Genomic DNA, 20,910 nt, shown 5'->3' on the forward strand with positions numbered 1-20,910 from the left:
CCTCATCGGTTATTATTACTAGAGAGCTGACCATCGGCCTCTAAAGAATGGTACTGGGGTGATACCTCATTGGTTGTTATTACTACGTACCTGCTGCCCGATGCCTGATGTCCAATGCCCAATGTCCAATGCCTGCTGCCCGATGCCTGATGTCCCATTCCTGCTGCCCAATGCCTATAGTCCAATGTCTGCTACCCAATGCCTGATGTCCGATGCCTGATGTCCGATGCCTCTACCTGATGTCCGATGCCTTATGTTAGATGCCTGATGTCCGATGCCCAATGTCTGTTTCCTGCTGCCCGATGCCTGATGTCCCATGCACGATGTCTGATGCCTGATGTTTGACGCCTGGTGACTGCTGCCCGATGCCTGATGTCCCATGCACGATGTCTGATGCCTGATGTTTGATGCTTGATGTCTGATGCCTGCAGACCAATGTCCGATGTTTGACGCCTGATGACCGATGTCTGATGCTTGCTGCCCGTTGTCCCATGCCCGATGTCCGATGCCTGATGTCCGATGCCTGATGTCCGATGCCTGATGTCCCATGCCCGATGTCTGATGCCTGATGTTTGATGCTTGATGTCTGATGCCTGCAGACCAATGTCCAATGTTTGACGGCTGATGACCGATGTCTGCTGCCTGCTGCCCGATGTCCCATGCCCGATGTCCGATGCCTGATGTCCCATGCCCAATGTCTGCTGCCTGCTGCCTGATGTCCCATGCCCGATTTCCGATGCCTGATGTCTGACGCCTAATGTCCGATGTCCCATGCCTACTGCCCAATGCCTGGTGTCTGATGCCTGCTGCCTATATGCAGTTAGTGCCAGACTGACCGGCAGACACCAGCTGCCACTGTTCAGCACGTGAGTATTAGCGGTAGGGAAAGGTTCCAGATGAGTAGGGAAAGCTTGGGGATCTGCCACTCTCCTTGGACACCTTCCTTTTTGGTCTTGGACCAGCCAGGCCGCTTTCCATCCCTCCAGACAGACGCTGTCAGTTAAACTGAAACCAGCTTCGCTACACGCCATTGGCATCTGTGAGTGTTCCCGGTTTGGCCTCCTTCCAACCACTGACTTCAGTTCAGGCTCCATTATTTGCCCCTGGACTGTGTGTGTGTTTTTTCCACGCTGCACCCACCCACAAAAGGCTTTAGATATTTGCATAACTCCTCCTAAAACCCAGCCCACTGTTTGCATCAGGTCCACTGCTTGCTCTTGAGAGGAGGACTGAGGCAGGGTGATGTGGTGTCTTCAGGAAGCACCCTGCCAGCCCCTCCCACCACCCATGATCTGCCAGCACTGCATAGAGAATCAGAGATATGCAGTGATGACTACATTGGGTCTAAAATAAGGCATGTAATGAGAAAAGGAAAAGTTATATTTTATAATGTCATTACTATCCACTTGACCACTGGGCACTTAAACACCCTTAATAACCAGACCAATTTTCAGCTTTGGTGCTCTCACATTTTGAATGACAATTACTCAGTCATGCAACACTGGACCTATATGAATTTTTTGTCCTTTTGTCAAACAAATAGAGCTTTCTTTTGGTGGTATTTAATCACCTCTCAGATTTTTATTTTTTGTGCTATAAAAGAAAAAAGACCGAAAATTCTGTGAAAAAATGAATTTTTCTTCGTTTCTGTTATAAAATTTAGCAGATTAGTAATTTTTTCTTCATAAATTTTGGCCAAAATTTATACTACTACATATCTTTGGTAAAAATAAGTACAAATTGGTGGATATTATTTGGTCTTTGTGAAAGTTATAGAGTCCACAAGCTATGGTGCCAATATCTGAAAATTGATCACACCTGAAGTACTGACGGCCTATTGCAATTCTTGAGACCCTAACATGCCAGAAAAGTACAAATACCCCCCAAATGACCCCTTTTTGGAAAGAAGACATTCCAAGGTATATAGTAAGAGGCATGATGAGTTTTTTGAAGTTGTCATTTTTTCCCACAATTCTTTGAAAAATCAAGATTTTTTTTCCTTTTTTTTTTTCCACAAAATTGTCATATTATCAGGTTATTTCTCACACACAGCATATGCATACCCCAAATTACATGTGTGAGATTTTTACACAGTGTGGCCACATACAGAGGCCCAACATGCAGGGAGCGCCATCAGGCGTTCTGGAGCACCCAGGACAATTCTGACATTTCTCTCCTACATGTAAAAATCATCATTTATTTGCTAAAAAATTACACAGAACCCCAAAACATTATATATTTTTTTAGCAAAGACCCTGGAGAATACAATGGTGGTTGTTGCAAATTTTGATCTCACACGATATTTGCGCAGCAATTTTTCTAACGCGTTTTTTTGGGGGAAAAAACAGTTTTGCGCTTAAAAAAAAAAACAGTAAAGTTAGCCCAATTTTTGCATAAAGTGAAGGATGAAGTTATGCTGAGTAAATAGATACCTAACATGTCACTCTTCAAAATTGCACATGCCCGTGGAATGGCACCAAACATCGCTACTTAAAAATCCCCAAAGGCTTTACATTTTTTTTACTGGTTACATGTTTTGAGTTACAGAGGAGGTCTAGGGCTAGAATTATTGCTCTCGCTCTAATGTTCACAGCGATACCTCACATGTGTGGTTTGAACACCGTTTTCATACGTGGGCGGGGCTTACGTATGCGTTCACTTCTGCATGCGAGCACATGGGGACAGGGGCGCTTTAAATTTTTTTTTTTTTTTTTTATTGTTTATTTTACTTTATTTATTTTAGTTTGACATTTTTTTCCCCAAAATTAAATTTTTGATCACTTTTATTCCTATTACAAGGAATGTAAACATCCCTTGTAATAGGAATATGGGATGACAGGTCCTCTTTACAGTGAAATCTGGGGGTCAATATGACCCCACATCTCACCTCTAGGCTGGGAAGCCTGAAATAAAATAAAATAAAGATTCTGGCTTTGATCGTATTGGCAAGTCGGTAGAAGCACCGGAGGGCGGCGAGGGGTGGGGGGCGTCTATGGCTGGGTATTGCAGGGTATCACTGAGTATGGCTGGTAGGGATGAGCCGAACACCCCCCTGTTCGGTTCGCACCAGAACCTGCGAACAGACCTAAACTTCATGTGAACTTTAGAACCCTATTAAAGTCTATGGGACTCGAATGTTCACAATCTAAAGTGCTAATTTTAAAGGGTAATATGCAGGTTACTGTCCTAAAAAGTGTTTGGGGACCCGGGTCCTGCCCCAGGCGACATGGATCAATGCAAAGAAAAGTTTTAAAAACGGCCGTTTTTTCAGGAGCAGTGATTTTAATAATGATTAAAGTGAAACAATAAAAGTGTAATATTCCTTTAAATTTCGTAGCTGGGGGGTATCTATAGTATGCCTGTGAAGGGGCGCATGTTTCTAGTGCTTAGAACTGTCCCTGCACAAAGTGTCATTTGTGCAGGAAAAAAAGTATTTTAAAATCACTTGCGGCTATTGTCGGGTCCCGTAATACAGAGAACACTCAATGAGTGTTCTCTGCATTAGCCGACAATTCATTCATTCATTGATAAAAAAAAAAAAAAAAAGCGTGGGGGTTCCCCTAAATTCAATTACCAGGCCCTTCAGGTCTGACATGGATATTAAGGGGAACCCCGTGTCAAATTAAAAAAAAAATTGATGTGGGGGTCCCCCTAAATATCCATAACCAGACCCTTCAGGTCTGATATGGATATTAAGGGGAACCCCGCATCAAATTAAAAAGAAATTGACGTGGGGGTCCCCCTAAAAATCCATATCAGACCCTTTATCCGAGCACGCAACCTGGCAGGCCGCAGGAAAAGAGGGGGGGACAAGAGAGCGGCCCCCCCTCCCTCCTGAACCGTACCAGGCCACATACCCTCAACATTGGGAGGATGCTTTGGGGGTCTGTGACCCCTCAAAGCACCTTGTCCCCATGTTGATGAGGACAAGGGCCTCATCCTCACAACCCTGACGTATGGGTGACCCCGCCCCCCTCTGATGTAACGCAGGTTTCCGTTACATCAGAGGGGGCGGGGTCACCCACACGTCACTGGGGAACCCCTGGCTTCCCTCTCCAGCATCAGAGGGGCGGGGTCAGGTGACGGGTGGCCCCGCCCTCCTAATATAAGAAACGTCAGCGCTGGGATCTCTGCAGTGTCTCCGGAGTGGAGACAGAAGAAGGATGTATGGACAGCGCTGGACTGAGAGATCCCCCGTCGCTGGATATGATCATCCATCGCTGGACCCCGGAGACCCGTCGCTGGATAGCAAGAGTGGATTAGCACCGCTGGAATCTTTTTTTTTTTTTTTTTTTTTTTTTTAAATAAAGGAATTTTTCAAAAGTGTGTTTGTCTTATTTAACCATTTTGACACTTTCTTTGTGAAATGGTAGGCCCTTACCATTTCAAACAGGGGGGTCGGGATCTGGGGGTCCCCTTGTTAAAGGGGGCTTCCAGATTCTGATAAGCCCCCCGCCCGCAGACCCTCACAACCAACGGCCAGGGTTGTGAGGATGAGGCCCTTGTCCTCATCAACATGGGGACAAGGTGCTTTGAGGGGTCACAGACCCCCAAAGCATCCTCCCAATGTTGAGGGTATGTGGCCTGGTACGGTTCAGGAGGGAGGGGGGCCACTCTCTCGTCCCCCCTCTTTTCCTGCGGCCTGCCAGGTTGCGTGCTCGGATAAAGGGTCTGATATGGATTTTTAGGGGGACCCCCACGTCAATTTTTTTTTAATTTGATGCGGGGTTCCCCTTAATATCCATATCAGACCTGAAGGGTCTGGTTATGGATATTTAGGGGGACCCCCACATCTCAGATTTAAACACCCGCCCTGAAGCCGTTAATAGTCTGTATTTTTTGCTAGAAAATTCATTAGACCCCCCCAAACATGACTTTTTTTTTTTTTAAGCAAAGAACCTTGACAATAAAATGGCAGTCGTTGCAATTTTTTATGTCACACGGTATTTGTACAGCGGTTTTCCAAACGCAATGTTTTTGTAAAAAAAAAAAAAAAACACTTTAACCACTTCAATATCAGCCACTTAGACACCTTCCTGCCCAGGCCAATTTTCAGCTTTCAGCACTGTCACAATTTGAATGACAATTACGCGGTCATGCGACACTGTACCCAAGTTTTTTTTTTATCATTTTGTTCCCACAAACAGAGCTTTCTTTTGATGGTATGTGATCACCTCTGCGTTTTTATTTATTTTTTATTTTTTGCGTAACAAATAAAAAAAAGAATGAAATTTAAAAAAAAAAAAAAAATAGTTTTTCTTTGTTTCTGTTAAAAATTTTTTTGTAAATAAGTATGTTTTCTTCTTCAATGATGGACACTGATATGGCTGCTCTGATGGGCACTGATAAGGTGGCACTGATGGGCACCGATGAGGTGGCACCAATGAGATAGCACTGATGAGGTGGCATTGATAGGCGGCACTGCTGGGCACTGATAGGTGGCACTGGTATGTAGAACTGATTGGCACTCATAGGTGGCACTGATGGGCACTCATAGGCGGCACTGATGGACACTTGTGGGCAACACTGATGGGTACTTATGGGTGGCACTGATAGGTGGCATGGATGGGCACTGATAGGTGGGTACCGATGGGCATGGATGGGCACTGATTATATATATATATATATATATATATATATATATATATATATATATATATATGTATTGCGGTCTTGAAGTGGCTATTTTGATAAGGGGGGGGGGGGGGTGGAAGGCAAAATATAAGGAGATGAAATGTCACCTTTACCACATAAAACTAAGAATTAAACTGAAACTCCCAACTTCCTCCCGGTCTCAGGTGATGTATCATATGATCCCACTACTGGTCCCAATACAATGATTATTATCTGTAGATTACCTGACATCACCTCAATCTCTTTGTTCCTCTTCATTGCTCTCCACTGATTAGTAGAAATGTGTGCTCTGTGCTGTACGCTTCATGAGAACTGGAGATGTTTTCTGATAAAGACTTCTGAAGAAGAGAGTTCTCCTCATACTGGCCTTTTCCGGATCTCCAACCACAGAACAGAACAGAAAGAAACATTTCCACGAAGAAACAAAAATCAACATGTTGTCAGCCCTAAAGGGTTTCATTAATGGGTCAGTCCTACCAAAAGTGGGTCTTTATTACAGATGGAGCCTGACTGGCTTATTTTATGTCTTTTATGGTCAATTCTCCAGCAGTGAGATCTCTTAGTCATAATCCCAGCTCTGTTCTCACCCACCTTTGTATGAAATAAATAGAAATCATGAAGGGATGGTGGGAACCCCTCATAATGGGCCCAGCAGGTGTACAGACCCAGAAGCTCAGCACATGGATGGTGGGAACTCCTCATAATGGGCACAGCAGGTTACAGACCAGGGAACTCAGCACAGGGATGGTGGCAACCCTTCATAATGGGCACAGCAGGTGTACAGACCCAAGAACTCAGCACAGGGATTTTGGGAACCCTTCATAATGGGTACAGCAGGTGTACAGACCCGGGAACTCAGCACAGGGATGGTGGGAAAGTGCCATTCCACTCCTTGACAGCGAGGTGTGAGGTTGCTAGTTCCTTTGCTCCTGTGCTTCCAGAGACCAAGGGCTAGAGTTACTCCTCTGCCCCAGGAAGGATGCTGGATCCTGGAGAGGACCCTGGCGGGGGCCCCCTGGATAGGCCTCAGCCTGTGGAAGATTCTGGGCCTGGCCCAAGGAAAGATGAATCTCTGTCTGCCTTTAGACGGAGGATTGTGGAAACGCTGAAGCTGATTGGGAAGGAAGAGGAGAAGTTGGTAGCTTTGAAAGCCGAATTTAAAAAGAAAAAGCAGATTTGTGCTAAAGTGTTCAGTAAGAAGAGACCGGCTCTGAGGCCTGAATTGAAAGACCTGGAACAAGCTCTGCGGTAGCAGAAGGAATTGGCAAGTTCTCTGAAGGAGAATAGTGGAGCATTTAAAGAAAAATATAAGAATGAGGAAAGATTTAACCAAATGAGTAGAAGAGGAGCCGCTTCCTGCATGGAGATTGAGGAGATGCAAGCAGAGAGTGAGAAAGTGGGCCCGGAGGATGAACCCGGCGTTTCAACACCTCAGACATCTGCTGAGCCCTCAATGGCGGAGGCCTCTGTCCCCTTCCCTCCCCAGCAATGTGGAACATCTGAGCAGGAGGTTGAAGGTTCTAACATGCTGGATTTCATCAATAGACTGGAGTCCACTCCAGTTTCAGCTCCCCAGGATGGTGAGGAGAAGATGGACACCGTTCCTAGCCCTGTGGAAGAAAGACCTGTGGAGAGAGCAGGTGCAGGTACAGTATGTGTGCAGGATGGTGGGAACTTTAATGTCAATGGGCCTGCTGAGGTTTGTAGTACTACAGACAGTCAGCCCAGACCCATAGACAATATACAGCAAGCAATAACATCTGCTAATAACTGTCAGCTTCAGTCTGCAGAGAGGTCCATGGACAATACAGAGACTTTGCCTGGACCAGGCACAGCGGCTGTTTCTGTGAATGGTGGAGGAGATGCTTGGTGCAGTAGTGCTACAACTCTCCAGGAGTCTACAGCAACCAAGACTGTGATTGATCCCAGGATTGAAGCTTAGTGTTCGGGGGAGGGGGAGGGTCCTGCCTCTGCTAATCAGAAGACTGCTATCCCAGCTGATTCAGTCTCTCGGCCAGCAGGTTTGAATGTGTCTGAGGACAAGACTGCAAATGCTGGTGGTGGAAGAAAAACTTATGCTGGTGTTGCTGCCACAGGTTCTGGGAAGGGGGAACAAGCAGGGTAGGAGCATGGGGACGTTCTATCTTCCTCCCTGTTTAAAAGGAGGAATGTTGTCCAATTGAAATGGGAAGGCGATGGAAACCCCCCACATAGGAGGACAGTGGTGGATAAAATCCTGCAGATGGGGTTTAGGCCTGCAGATATCTTCGCCCTGATCAGTCCGGCAGGTTCCTATGAATATGATTTGTCCTTTATCCGTCCGGAGTCTCTGGACATATTTTGGGAGAAGTTTGAACACGTGTGTAGGGGCCTGCCGGACTGGAAAGGACTCATCCCCAAGCTTATATCACGCCAGACCCTCATTAAAATGGTGACAATTCTTGTCCGTAATGAGTCCAAACCACAAGGGGATTTAACTGTATGCTTGAGGAGGTATGTGGGATGTCCTGAGCCCCCTAAGAAAGATTTTGGACAATCCCGGAATATGGACAGGGGGATGGTCTGTGCAGCTAAAATTAAAGGTCATTGACAATGTTGTCCAGCATCTGCCATCCTCAGCTTTCCTGGGGAGGGACAGGCTGACCATCTTCTACCCGGGCCAGCCAAAGCTCTGCAATAAGTGTGGAGATAAAGGGCATCTTGCATCCTCCTGTCCAGTGATGAAGTGCTCTCTGTGTCAGGGTATAGGGCATTTGGCGAAGGACTGTAATATCATCAGGTGCAATCTGTGCAATGCAGTGAGACATCCTTACAGTCAATGTTCTGAGGCAATGCACAACAAGCCGGAGCTCATGAGAGAGTTCTTTTGTCTAGACATGGAGGATACACAGAGCTCAGTAGCTGGAGGGCCTGTGTGTCCATCTGAGTCTGTGCCAATACCCAATGTGTCTGTGTCTCCCAAGTCTGTGCCAATACCCAATGTGTCTGTGTCTCCCCAGTCTGTGGTGCCCCAGTCTGTGCCAATACCCAATGTGTCTGTGTCCTCCCAGTCTGTGCGTGTACCTAGTGTGCCCGTGTCTTCCCAGTCTGTATGTAAAGTTTCAGTTGCCGAGAATGTGTCCAATCCTTCTCTGTCTTCTAAAATTGCAGAGGCAGCAAGAGGTGATGAGGCTGGTGCATCAGGTGTGGTGACAGTTCCCCTCCCCCGATGCTGCAGGGTTTCTATTTCAGATCGTGGGGTGCAGAGGAGTGGGAAAAATAGTGGGGAGGCTGGCCTGGTGGTAGATAAGGGAAAGGAAAATGGGGGGGGGAGGAGGGTAAAGGGGAGGATGGGTGTGGGGAGGCTGGTTCTGGTTTATCTAAAGATGATATGGAGTGGTTGGAGGATAGGAAGAGGAGGGGCAAAAGAAGGAAAAAAAGGGGTTCAGTTCCCTTCAATTCTAAAGTTTTGCCTTTGGGAAATAAGTTTAAGGTACTGTCAGATGATGATGATGATGATGATTGGGACTCGTTCAGTTCAGCGTCCTCTATGGTTGACGAGTTCCAGGGTGCAACAAAGCGTGCTGGTTCTCCAAGGAGAGGGAGTAGTCAGGCTAAGAAACGTCTGCCTCAACTACCCTAATGGCAGTTCCCACTCCGTTAAAAGTGGCAACCATTAATGTTGCCAACGGAGAAAAAGAGTCCTGCGCAAATTATGTCAATACTATATATATATATAAATAAATCAAAATGAGCTAAGTGCAAAAACAATATGTGAAAAGATCAAATAAAAAATAAAAAATAAATAAATAGTCCATATAATAATAAGCACCAAAAAATGTTGAAAAAATGATGATGAAAAAACAATGAAGTGGACAGTCAGGGCTCCCAGAACTCTCACCTTAAGACAGAGAAAACAGGCTCATCAAAAAACACAAGGGGTCTCCAATTTCATTCCTCATATACAGCCATCAGGGAAATCCAGATAAAAGATGTAAATACTTCATTCGGCCACTAGAGGGCCATAATTAGCATGGATGCTTATACTGTTAATCCAAGGATGTATTCCGTAGTGTATGGCTCAAAACAAGAGGGGAGAGGGGAAGGGAGAGAAAGAGGAGGCTCCAATGGTGTAGTATAAAACGTTAAAGGATCAATTTATTAATATAAACAAGAGACTCTCACATTAAAACTAAAATAAAACAGCACAGCAAGGTGAATAAAGATGGTGGCGTGGCGTCTTCCGCCAGTTTTACTCTACTTCCGGTACGTCCTACGGCCACTTAAGATCAGTAAGCACTCATCATATGGCCTTATTTTTGCTCAGCGAGGTTGATGCTGGCATTTTCTTTTTACAAGAGACCCATCTGAGTAGTCTGGTATAGTCTGATATACATCTGATATACATCTGGCAAAGAAGGAGTGGAGATGTGGTCCCTCATTTTGGTCTCTTGCCGAGCCTTAAAACGGGGTTGCAGTCCTGTTTTCTGGTATGGTAACATGCCAGCAGGTAATTGAGGCAGAAATTGGGAGATGCATGGTCTTGGACGTCTCTGTAAGGGGACAGGACTTGCACCTGATTAACATCTATGGTCCCCAGATGAAGTGGGACAGGAAATGCCTCTTTACAAATATTAAGCCTTTTCCAGCAGGTTATCTTTGGAGGTGATTTCAACATCATTACTAGGTTTAAAGACAGGAGAGGTTTCAGAGATAAGCTGGGCTATGACACCCTTTTTCTCAATGCGATAGTTAGGGAAGCAGGTCTGGTAGATGCGCACATTAAGCGTTGCCCAGACAGCACGGGGTTCACTTTTCAGAGAGGTAGTAGTCAGAGTAGGATAGATAGGTTTTTTTTAAAAGGAGACTCTGCTTTTTCGTCACCTGAGTGTCGGGCAGTGGAGTTTTCTGATCAATGTATTCTATTTGTGACTCTGAATGCCTCAGATATGCCACCTAGGGGGAGGGGTATCTGGAGATTGAATTTGGCCCTCCTGGAAGACGAGAGAGTAAGACAATCCTTTGAGGATTTTTTTCAAGCACTGGTAACGATCCTAGACTTTTGCAACAGCGAGTCAGAATGGTGGGAGCTTGTAAAACAGTGGACTGTTCAAGGTCATAGGAAGAAAGAAGCAGCAAGATAAGTATATCACCTACCAGCGTTTGCGGAGGAAACTTGACCGCCTTGTTTCGAATGGAGGAGATTCTGGGGCGATCTCTGAGGTAAAGCTCCTCCTTAGGAGACATGAATATGACCGGCACGCCTCTTTGGTTTGGGAGAGGGATTATGGGAAATACCATTCACCTGACCCTTACCAGAACTGTAAACAGAGCAGCAGTTAAGACAGTCAATGGCCTGAAGGACAGTATGGACTCCCCGACGAAGTCTAGGTCAGGGATCCTGGAGGTGGTCAGGTCATACTATGCTGATCTCCTGGGAGGAAGGAACCTTGATCGGACAAGGATGTTGGGTTTTTTGAACTCTACACCAGGACTGGAAAGTAATGTTTCTTTGATGGGTTTGACAGATGAAATCACTGCAGATGAGGTAGTCCAGGCTATTGATAAACTGGCCATCAAGAAAACGCTAGGGACAGATGGGTTGACAGCTGAATTTTATAAATGTTTTAAGATGATCCTGGCTCCCTACCTTGTGGATGTTTTTAATGGCTGTTTGTATGAGAGTTCTCTCCCTCCCTCCATGAGGCAATCTGCAGTGATCCTTCTGTCAAAGGGTAAAGATTCTTCGATGATTGAGAATTGGCGCCCCATTAGCCTTCTTAATGTCAATAGAAAGATACTGGCAAAGATTTTTTTCTGCCCATTATCGCCAGTGGCAAGCAGTTTGTTATCCCACCACCAGCACTGTTCGGACCAAGGTAGAAGCACTTTCTCAGCAGTGTTAGCTGTCCGGGAGGCCTTGGAGCATTGTAGGGCTGCTGGTTGGGGTACATTTTTGCTGACATTGGATCAGGCTAAGGCCTTTGATCTGGTTAATCATGAGTAATTATGGCTTCTTCTTGGCAGATATGGCCTGGAGGGGGTTTTCATTGATTGCCTCAAGATTTTGTACAAAGGGGCTGAAAGCTTTCCTCTGGTTAATGGTTGGGTTGGGCAACCCTTTGTGGTCAGCTCGGGTGTGCATCAGGGGTGCCCATTGAGTCCTCTGTTATACGTGTTTGCAATTGACCCCTTCATTAGAAGGCTGGAGAATGGACCATTGTGTGGGGTACATATGGGCATCGCTGGTGAGCCTGCTTTGAAGGTTGTAGCCTATGCTGATGACGTTTCTGTTTTATTCTCTGGGACTGGGGAGGCACAGGAGGTGGTCTCAGTGATAAGGCAGTATACAGAGGCATCAGGTTCAAAGGTCAACCAGGACAATTGTGAAGCTTTCTGGATGGGCGTGGAAGGTGAGAGCTTTGTTCTCCCGGATGACTTCCCGGAGCCCCAGCAAAAAATTTGAGTTCTAGGCATTGAATTTGGCCCAGGTGACTATGGCCATGCAAATTGGGTGAACAGGCTGGAGAATGCTGATGCCAAGGTGGCAAGCTGGAAAGGTTGGTTGCTTTCCTTGAGGGAAAAGGTTGATCTGATCAAGACTTACCTGATTCCGATTTTCCTATATGTCAGTTTTGTTTGCGTTTTGCCAGCTTCTCTCTATACCAGGGTTTATACTTGTTTCTTCCAGCTGTTATTGGGGAACAGAATAAACTTTGTCAAAAGGAATGTGACCTACCTTTCTAGGTGGGAGGGTGGTCTAGGGATGATCAACCCTGTACTCACAAAAACATTAATTGAATACCTTCTCCGTCATGCCTGCTGAAATTCAACAGTGGCAGAGAGCCCTTCTGAAAGAAAAATATCCTTGTGTCACTCCTCAAATCATAAGAGTCCGGAGCTGTAGCTCAAATAACATATATCAAAAGAAGAGAAAGAACCTTTCTCCTACTGTTGTATCCCGCTAACAGATAGCGCCACAACACCAGGAAAAAAGGAAATAGTAGCTACCTTTGGTTCCGGCGGACACATAAGACATTCTTTTGTATCAAAAATATTTATTTATTTCAAAGCATCTTTAAAATAATTGACCCCGATTTGTAATATATTACACGAATCGATCTTTGGTGTTTGCACAAACAAAAATCCCAAAACGACACAAGGATCATCCCTATTTACACAATAAATATACCCTGACATCAACAAACATGATAAACACATACATACACGCAACAATAAACGGATGAGGCGCCTCTTTGACCATACACGTGGCGATGTGCCGAGTATGCACTAATGATAAAAGATAATGCTTCCAAGTAAAAAAAAATATAACAAGAAAGCCCGAAAAATCGGCACGTGTATGGTCACCTAAATAGCAGCAATCAGCGATGGGGATAATTGTTTGGAGATGTAAAGTGTTAATTACTCATTTACTCCCCCATATGCTGTGCATGGTTAGCCTTTATAGTTAATACGAAAATCGTTCAAATGCCCCAATTTAACAGCAAGGCATATTTCATGGAAGTCTCTTTGGTGAATTCAATCAAGTATTTTTAGGTCAGAATCCCATTCCACTTAGTCACTTGTATTATGATATAGGAAAACTTCCGCCACAAAAGTGAAAAATTCCTCCTTTGATCTTCTGCACCCAGAGACCCGTCTGGCAAACTGTGCTGAAAATACTCCAATTAGTAGCGATTTAATTAATTAAGGCCAACCTCAATCTTTCAGTCCTTTAAGGTACGCTACACCAAATCAGGCTAGTTAACACAGCAAACGTCAGACATTTCTCATGATACCTTAACAGATGATCCCATACATTCAACAATTCCGCAGATGATTTGCAGGCAAATAGTTTGAGATAAGCTTGCTTACCATTCCCTGGGGTTTTCAGGCGGATTTCATTTATAGATGTATATGCCTGTCCCCAGCGGCCGCTGGTCCGACAAGCAAGCCAGGTATGTGCATAAAGTCCTTCACCATCAGCAACCCAAATCGGCACAAGGTCCTTTAGGCATGTATGGGATCCTTTACCATTTGTGTCTTAGCAGCTGAGTCATACCACTCCTGTTAGGTGGGATTCACCCCGGGATATTTTTTTCCTTTTTATTAGCTTATTGCGAGATCATTAAAGTAGATCTTCATTCGGACATTCCGTACTCAATACTCAGGCTGCCAGCACTTTGATTGGTGCCCAACGAGGACCTGCTATTCTCATAAATGTCAACGCGTTTCGCAACGTGGCGTCACATAGCTTCAACTGGACGTGTAGGAACTCAAATGACGTTTCCTTTTTATAGTGTCATTAGACGTCATTATTCCTCCCATCGTGTGTTAATTAGCATGTATTTAAAGATGGGCAGACAAAATCGTCATTTAGGTTAACCCTTTCTTCATGTAATGTGAGACAGGGGGCGTTCTATGTACATATCTTACAGGCCATTGCGGATGGGGAAGAGATATTTAAGCTGCTATTTCCATTCTAAAATAGCACATATAGACTGGACAAACATGCAAAAACATCCGTTTGCATTCTTCCTCTGAATTAATCTATGTCTGACCCTAATTATGCCTTAAATTGGGAGACTATCTTAAGATCTAACTAACATGATAATAAGAGGGGGGGAGGGGAAAAGGGGTTTTGTGGGGGGGGAACCAAAAGGAAACATCAAAATTCGAAGGACATAAATGTCTATCCCTTTGGACCTAATCATTATCTTTTGCATCCCCCCGTTAGCGCTTTAGAGGACCCATATTCCATCCTCAGGCATCAAGGTAAAAAGGACAAACTTGACTAGGTAAAAATCATATATCCATGAAGACAAAAACAAAACCAGAAAACAGAAGCTATAATATGCCTACAAAGCCAAGGTTCTATAACATTGGGGGCTTTCTTGTTATATTTTTTTTACTTGGAAGCATTATCTGTTATCATTAGTGCATACTCGGCACATCGCCACGTGTATGGCCAAAGAGGCGCCTCATCCGTTTATTGTTGCATGTATGTATGCGTTTGTCATGTTTGTTGATGTCAGGGTGTATTTATTGTGTAAATAGGGATGATCCTTGTGTCGTTTTGGGATTTTTGTTTGTGCAAACACCAAAGATCGATTCGTGTAATATATTACAAATCGGGGTCAATTATTTTAAAGATGCTTTGAAAGAAAGAAATATTTTTGATACAAATTAATGTCTTATGTGTCCGCCGGAACCAAAGGTAGCTACTATTTCCTTTTTTCCTGGTGTTGTGGCGCTATCTGTTAGCGGGATACAACAGTAGGAGAAAGGTTCTTTCTCTTCTTTTGATATATGATCAACCCTGTAATCTTTTTCTCTCTGATGTTTGTGAAGTACAATCTTGGTAACATGTTGGCAGGGAGACCGCCTGAGTGGGTTGGTATTTTCCAGTCCTGGTTTAGGCCCTTTCTGTGAGACTGGGAAAATAGTGGGCCAGTGAAAAGCCTGAGGGTCAAGCATGATAAGCTCCCGGCTTATGTTGCCCCGTGTTTGAAAATACTTCGGCAGTGGCAAGTAACAGCAGGAGAAGTCAGATCTCTTCCAAGGAAACTTCTTGAGAACTGGATCATGAGCTCTGCTTTTTGTGAGCCACTGGCCTTGAGGGATTGCCCAAGCCTGGTTTTGGAGGTGGGTTTGCGTTTGATTAATTTGGAGAGAATCCCAATGAAGTTTAGTGATCAGGCTTGGCTTGCCTTTCATGGAAAACTATATGTGAAGAGCAACTTGAAGTTTATTTCCACGAGTGATCGGGGCTGTCCGAGAGTGGAGTGTGGAGGAGTGGTGGAGTCCATGGATCACTTTCTACTTCAGTGCCCTTTTAATATAGAGGTGTACAAGAGGGTGGGGAGGGCTCTGAGTATACCCTTTCTCCCCCATATGAGTTATGCAGAGTGAGTGTATGGGGCTTTCCAGACTCATCAGATTATGATTTGGAAACACTTTTTTTAGTTAGTTTAGTAGTCCGTTATTTCACGTGGAGTGCACAGTGTCAGGTATCCTTATGGGGTAAAATCCTTCCTGTGGAAGTGGTGATGCAGAACATTCTGGGTGAGGTTAGGAAGATTCGGGGTCTTGAGAAAGACAGGGGGCAGCAGGAGGCCTGGACATAGGCATGGAGGAATATCAGGACTCTGTAGCTGCTGCCTGTTGATCTCGGGGTGTGCGGCTTTCTTTGTATTCTTCTTTCACTCCCCTAGATTTTCAGATCCAATATAATTTTGATAAAAGGCTCCATGCACGGTGACGGTGATGTTCCTTAGTCTGGCTCTCCCATAGGGATTATGTTGTGCGCAATTTAGTTTGCACCGTTCTTTCTGGTTTGTATAATCATATTCAATTATTTTGTAAATATGTTTTATTTATTTATTATGGTTTTATTGTATATAACTTGTTGTTTGTAAGATTTTCAATAAACAAAATTAACCCCTCATAATGGGCACAGTAGGTTCACAGAGCTGGGGACCCAGAGTAGAGATGGTCCTCATAAAGGCACTAACAATGTATAATATTGCTATATGAGTATAGAGTATATGTATTTCTATTTGAGGGAGAGGTTTGAATTAAGTCAAAGCAGGTGAGATTGAATTGCCCACACATACAGTAAATGGTTACTAATTATAATTATAATGCACTGGGATCTTATATTATCTATAGCCACTGATTGACTTCCATTATGGAAACCTGTTGTCCCCCACTTACCAGATTGCTAGATCAGCACTGGAGGAAATGATGACATTACAGGGATACCCCCAAGCCTGTCTGTGGTCATCTATCAGAGGAATCCACATCTCTTCCTCAAATCTGTGCTTAACCATCCTCATTAGTTATGTCAGAGTCCTGGCCATTTGCCATGATACTTCTATCTACTGCAATTGTGGAAGTATACCATTTAAATAGAATTGCATTAGAAGCCTGACAGAGAAAACAACATGTGATACTGATATAGAATAAAGATCTGGGCCCCCGTGCATGTACAGACACTTCATGGCAGTTCAGCATCACAGAGTGTTGGGCATTGTATATTATTCGTACAGATAGTAGTAGTTGCTCACATTCAGCTGGACTTCTGTAATGTTGAAAACCTTTTGTGGCTTCTTCATGTCACTTCTTCAGTTCTAATGAGTGTCAGAAAGATACCCCAACATTTATATGCACACATGTAGCACCAACATCTTTATCCAATCACCATGGAATGTGTAGATGTCGATTGCCCAAGAACATGATAGAAAGCACGAAGGTGGAACAACCATCCTTCTCTAGTTACAGAATCCAATCTTTTGTGTCAGGAATAGGGGTGAGCCAAATATTCCTGGGTTTGGTAACATTATTTCTTCTATACCAGGCCCTTATCCTAGATGAGGGTCTACTATAGATGTTAATGAGGGACCCCTCACAGACAAAAGAAGGGAAAATGGAATCCAAAAGGATCAAAAGATCCAAGGGACCTCTAAAGAGGCAGGAGCAAAAATATAAGACATGGAGTTTCCACCAGAGTCTGCTATATGATTGACTAAAGTCTTGCGGATGTGGTTGCAAGCAAAGAACATCCTCACTTGTGTAGTAATGTGGGGCACACCCTTACCACCTTTGATGTGTTGCTTGAACATGACTGCCCACTTTACCCTGTCCATCTTGAAGCCCCATGTGAAGTTCAACACCGCTCAGGCAGGGCTGGGATAAGGGGTAGGCAGGAGGGGTGGCTGCCCTGGGCACTGTGCTATCATGTGAGGTAGTAGGGCACTGTTAGGAGTTTGAAAGGGAGGTTCTGGGGGCGGGGACAGCAGGGGGTAAGAATTGTCCTAGGAGGGGAAATTAGGGTGTGTGTATGCTAGGAGTGATAATACAGGGGGATATGTTTTGGAACCATGAAACAGACAGAGACAGAAGTACAATCTAATCACACTTGTTTATTAACAAAAATAAAAAGATAAATAGGAAAAAGCGTAGTCAAGCAAGCCAGAGTCCAGTAGCCAGATCGGGTAGTCAGCCAGCCCAAAGTTCATAAACCAGATCGGGTAATCAGCCAGTCCAGACGTCAGGGATCCACGGAGAGCAACTGCAAGCAGGATGGAAGCCAGGAGGGGTGTTAGCAAGCCAGTCTTGAAACAACAGCAGGAGATGGTTCCTAGTGATGTGACCAAACGTGAAGGCAAAGGAGAAAAGAGCTGGAAGACTTATATAGGCAGGCCAGATGAGCATCATCGGGAAAAGCTGGTAACTGAAGAGAGAGAAGAGAGCTGGCAATTAGCCGACAGCTGAGCGGCCAGCCCAGAGGAGGAAGGGCTAAGACAGCCCTGACATGTTGGGACCCATGACTGTTCCCGGTTGGGCCATCTTCCCACCGGGTTTTTTGTGAACTCTCTCTGCATTGTCTCAATACAAATTCTTTTCATCGCACTTAAGACTGTGTGTGTTATTACCGTGGCACCACGCTGCACCCCATATACATACAGATAAAGATAACAAATTTAGTAATATTGGAAAATGTAACAAGAATACTTAGTTATAGATGTTTTTTCACCACTGAGTCCCCCGTCTTTACGGCATGGCATGATGATCAAACTAGACACGTGTTCACCCTAGTACAAGGCGCACTGGGATTGATTTACTAAAACTGATGTGCAAAATCTGATGTATCTCTGCTTCTAGGTTTTATTGTCAAAGCTTAATTGAACAAGCCAACATTAGAAGCTGATTGGCTACCATGCACAGCTGCACCAGATTTAAAGAGGAGTTTATGTAATGCCTTTCCAAACTCAGGTAGGTTACAGTCTCGTGAAAAAACATAGTTTTGAGGCTTCTGTTGGTCAAGAGAGGAGTGGTAGAGAAGGGGACCACCTCAGTGATGCATTTGAATTTTTTTAGTCCTCAACATCCAGGGCTGTGAGCTTCTACATCCCATCGGCAGCATCTGCATCATATGGTGGGTAATTATTTAGGGTCGAAAACAGACATGGAGAGCTTTCCAGTTGATGATCCACTGGGTTACTGGGTCATGAGAATAGACCACTGGTCAGCACGTGCCCAGTATGCTGCTAGGCTAGGCCCTGCATCAAGCGTGCTTTCCAAATAGGCATTCAGTGCTGCTGGAGGTTTTGTGACAGGTAAGAGAGCTCGTCTGTCCACAGACTCCGTGGTCCAGCTGACATTTATCAAAATAAAACAGTCCTGTATTAGCAGCAGCTAGTAAACCCCTGATGCTGATTTCACTGATTAAGTGCTTTTTGAATCTGGAATCTCTGAAAGACTGCCTAGGCTGCCTAGCTTTGTGGGTGTTAATGACATCTGGAAGAATTTTTTTGGTGTAGGTTTTAGGGGCACAATTAAGGACCAGTTTTTTCCACACCTTTTTGATAGGTGTATGTCATTTACATTTTTGACAGCAAGGCCAATTATTCATCTATAAGGGTTACCGTGTGAAGACACCACCAACACACCCATTGTTCCCTACCTGTTACTTCTATCCAAAGTCAGCAAAAGAGAAACCAGACTTAATCCAAAAAATCTCTAATCTTGTTCCGAGTGTACTACATTGTGGCCTCATCATATAGACTGGCTCCCCAAGCCGTTTCTTAAAAAATAAAGAAAGCTCGCAGGTAAAATTATTTTTTTTTGGCTTTATTAATGTCATTATTGCTGCAGCAGGTTCTATACACGGTACAGATGTGCCACTTTACAGGCAGACTAAGGGGACTCCCCAGACACTATAGTTAAAGGAATTTTTAATTTTTATTGATATTTCTCATTTTTGTGGTTTCACTTTAAGCCATAGTAAGTCACTGCTCATTTAAAAATTATGCTTTTTACAAACTTTGTGTTCATTGATACATGTCCCTCAGGACTTCAATGGGGTTCAGTATCCTGTTCCAAACTTTTTCGATGTTAGAAAGTTCTGCCGCAAACCAAATCGGGGGTCGTTTTCAGCCCATGTCTATACTGTGTTAAACATGCTAAAATGCACTGAAATTTACTGCAGTAAACCTACAATAACGCGCTGATATAAACTGTGGTAAACGTGATATATCTATATCTATATATATATATATACATACACACAGTATATATATATTAGCAGAGACCCTAAAGAATAAAATGGTGGTTGTTGTAATTTGTTATGTCACATAGTGTTTGCGCAGCAATTTTCAATCACAATTAAAAAAAACACTTTAAATGCAATAAAAACACAATATTACTATTATTATTATTATTATTATTATTATTATTATTATACAGGAGTATAGCCAATATGGAAACCAATTTTTGGTAAAATATAAAAGATGATGTGATGCTGAGAAAATAGATACGTAACATGTCACACTCGTGGTATGGTGACAAACTACAGTACTTAAAAATCCCCACAGGCTATGGTTTACAATTTCTTACAGGTTACATGTTTCGCATTACAGAAGAGGTCTAGTGGTAGAATTATTGCTCTCATTCTAAAGTTCATGGCGATACCTCACATATGTGTGGTGCGAACGCAGTTTACATATGTAGCCGCAAACTACATATGTATTCGCTTCTGCATTCAAGCACAAGGGTACGGGGGTGCTTTATTTATATTTTTTTGTTATTATTTATTTTATTTCTATGTTTTTCTTTTTATACTGTCCCTTTATTAAAATTTTTTATCACTTTTATTCATATTACAAGAAATGTAAACATCCCTTGTAATATGAATAAGGCGGGACATATTCTCTTTATGGAGAAGTGGCAACATAACGTGTTTGTGACGCCAGATTTCTGGTGAGTTTAACCCCAAAGGGACAAGTTTCTTCTGATGCGGTGACAAGCCTGGGTGTGTGGTGCACAAATATAAGGAACTTTTATCACCTATAAGGAATTTGATTGACTCACATAAACTACTTCATTGGACTTTTTTTTCACTTATATGAGGAATTATATAAACGCGTGTCATATGTTGATGGATTGACATGAGCGCTACCTATTTTAGTATGACATTGTTCCCCTGTAGAACCAAAATAAAAAAAGAGAAATATAACCAATAAAAAGGGGAAGGAAAGAGTGAAGAAATCATATTCTATATCAGTGTCACATGTTGTTATGTTTGTCAGAATTCTGTTTCTTGCGGTAATCTCTGAACTTTCACAACTGAAGGTTTTAGAAGTATCACGGCAAAGTGCCAGAGCTCTGATATAACTGCCGAGGCTGGTTAACCGCAGACCCAAGAAAGAGATGTGGCTTCTGCTGACAGATGTCTACAGAAGGGCTGGGTTTCCATAATGGAAGTCAACCATTGACTGTTATTGGAAAGAATAA

This window comes from Lithobates pipiens, unplaced genomic scaffold (genome assembly GCF_037356315.1).
Source record: "Lithobates pipiens isolate NorthernLeopardFrog02 unplaced genomic scaffold, aLitPip1_a1.2 Scaffold_8, whole genome shotgun sequence".
In the NCBI taxonomy this organism is placed as follows: Eukaryota; Metazoa; Chordata; class Amphibia; order Anura; family Ranidae; genus Lithobates; species Lithobates pipiens.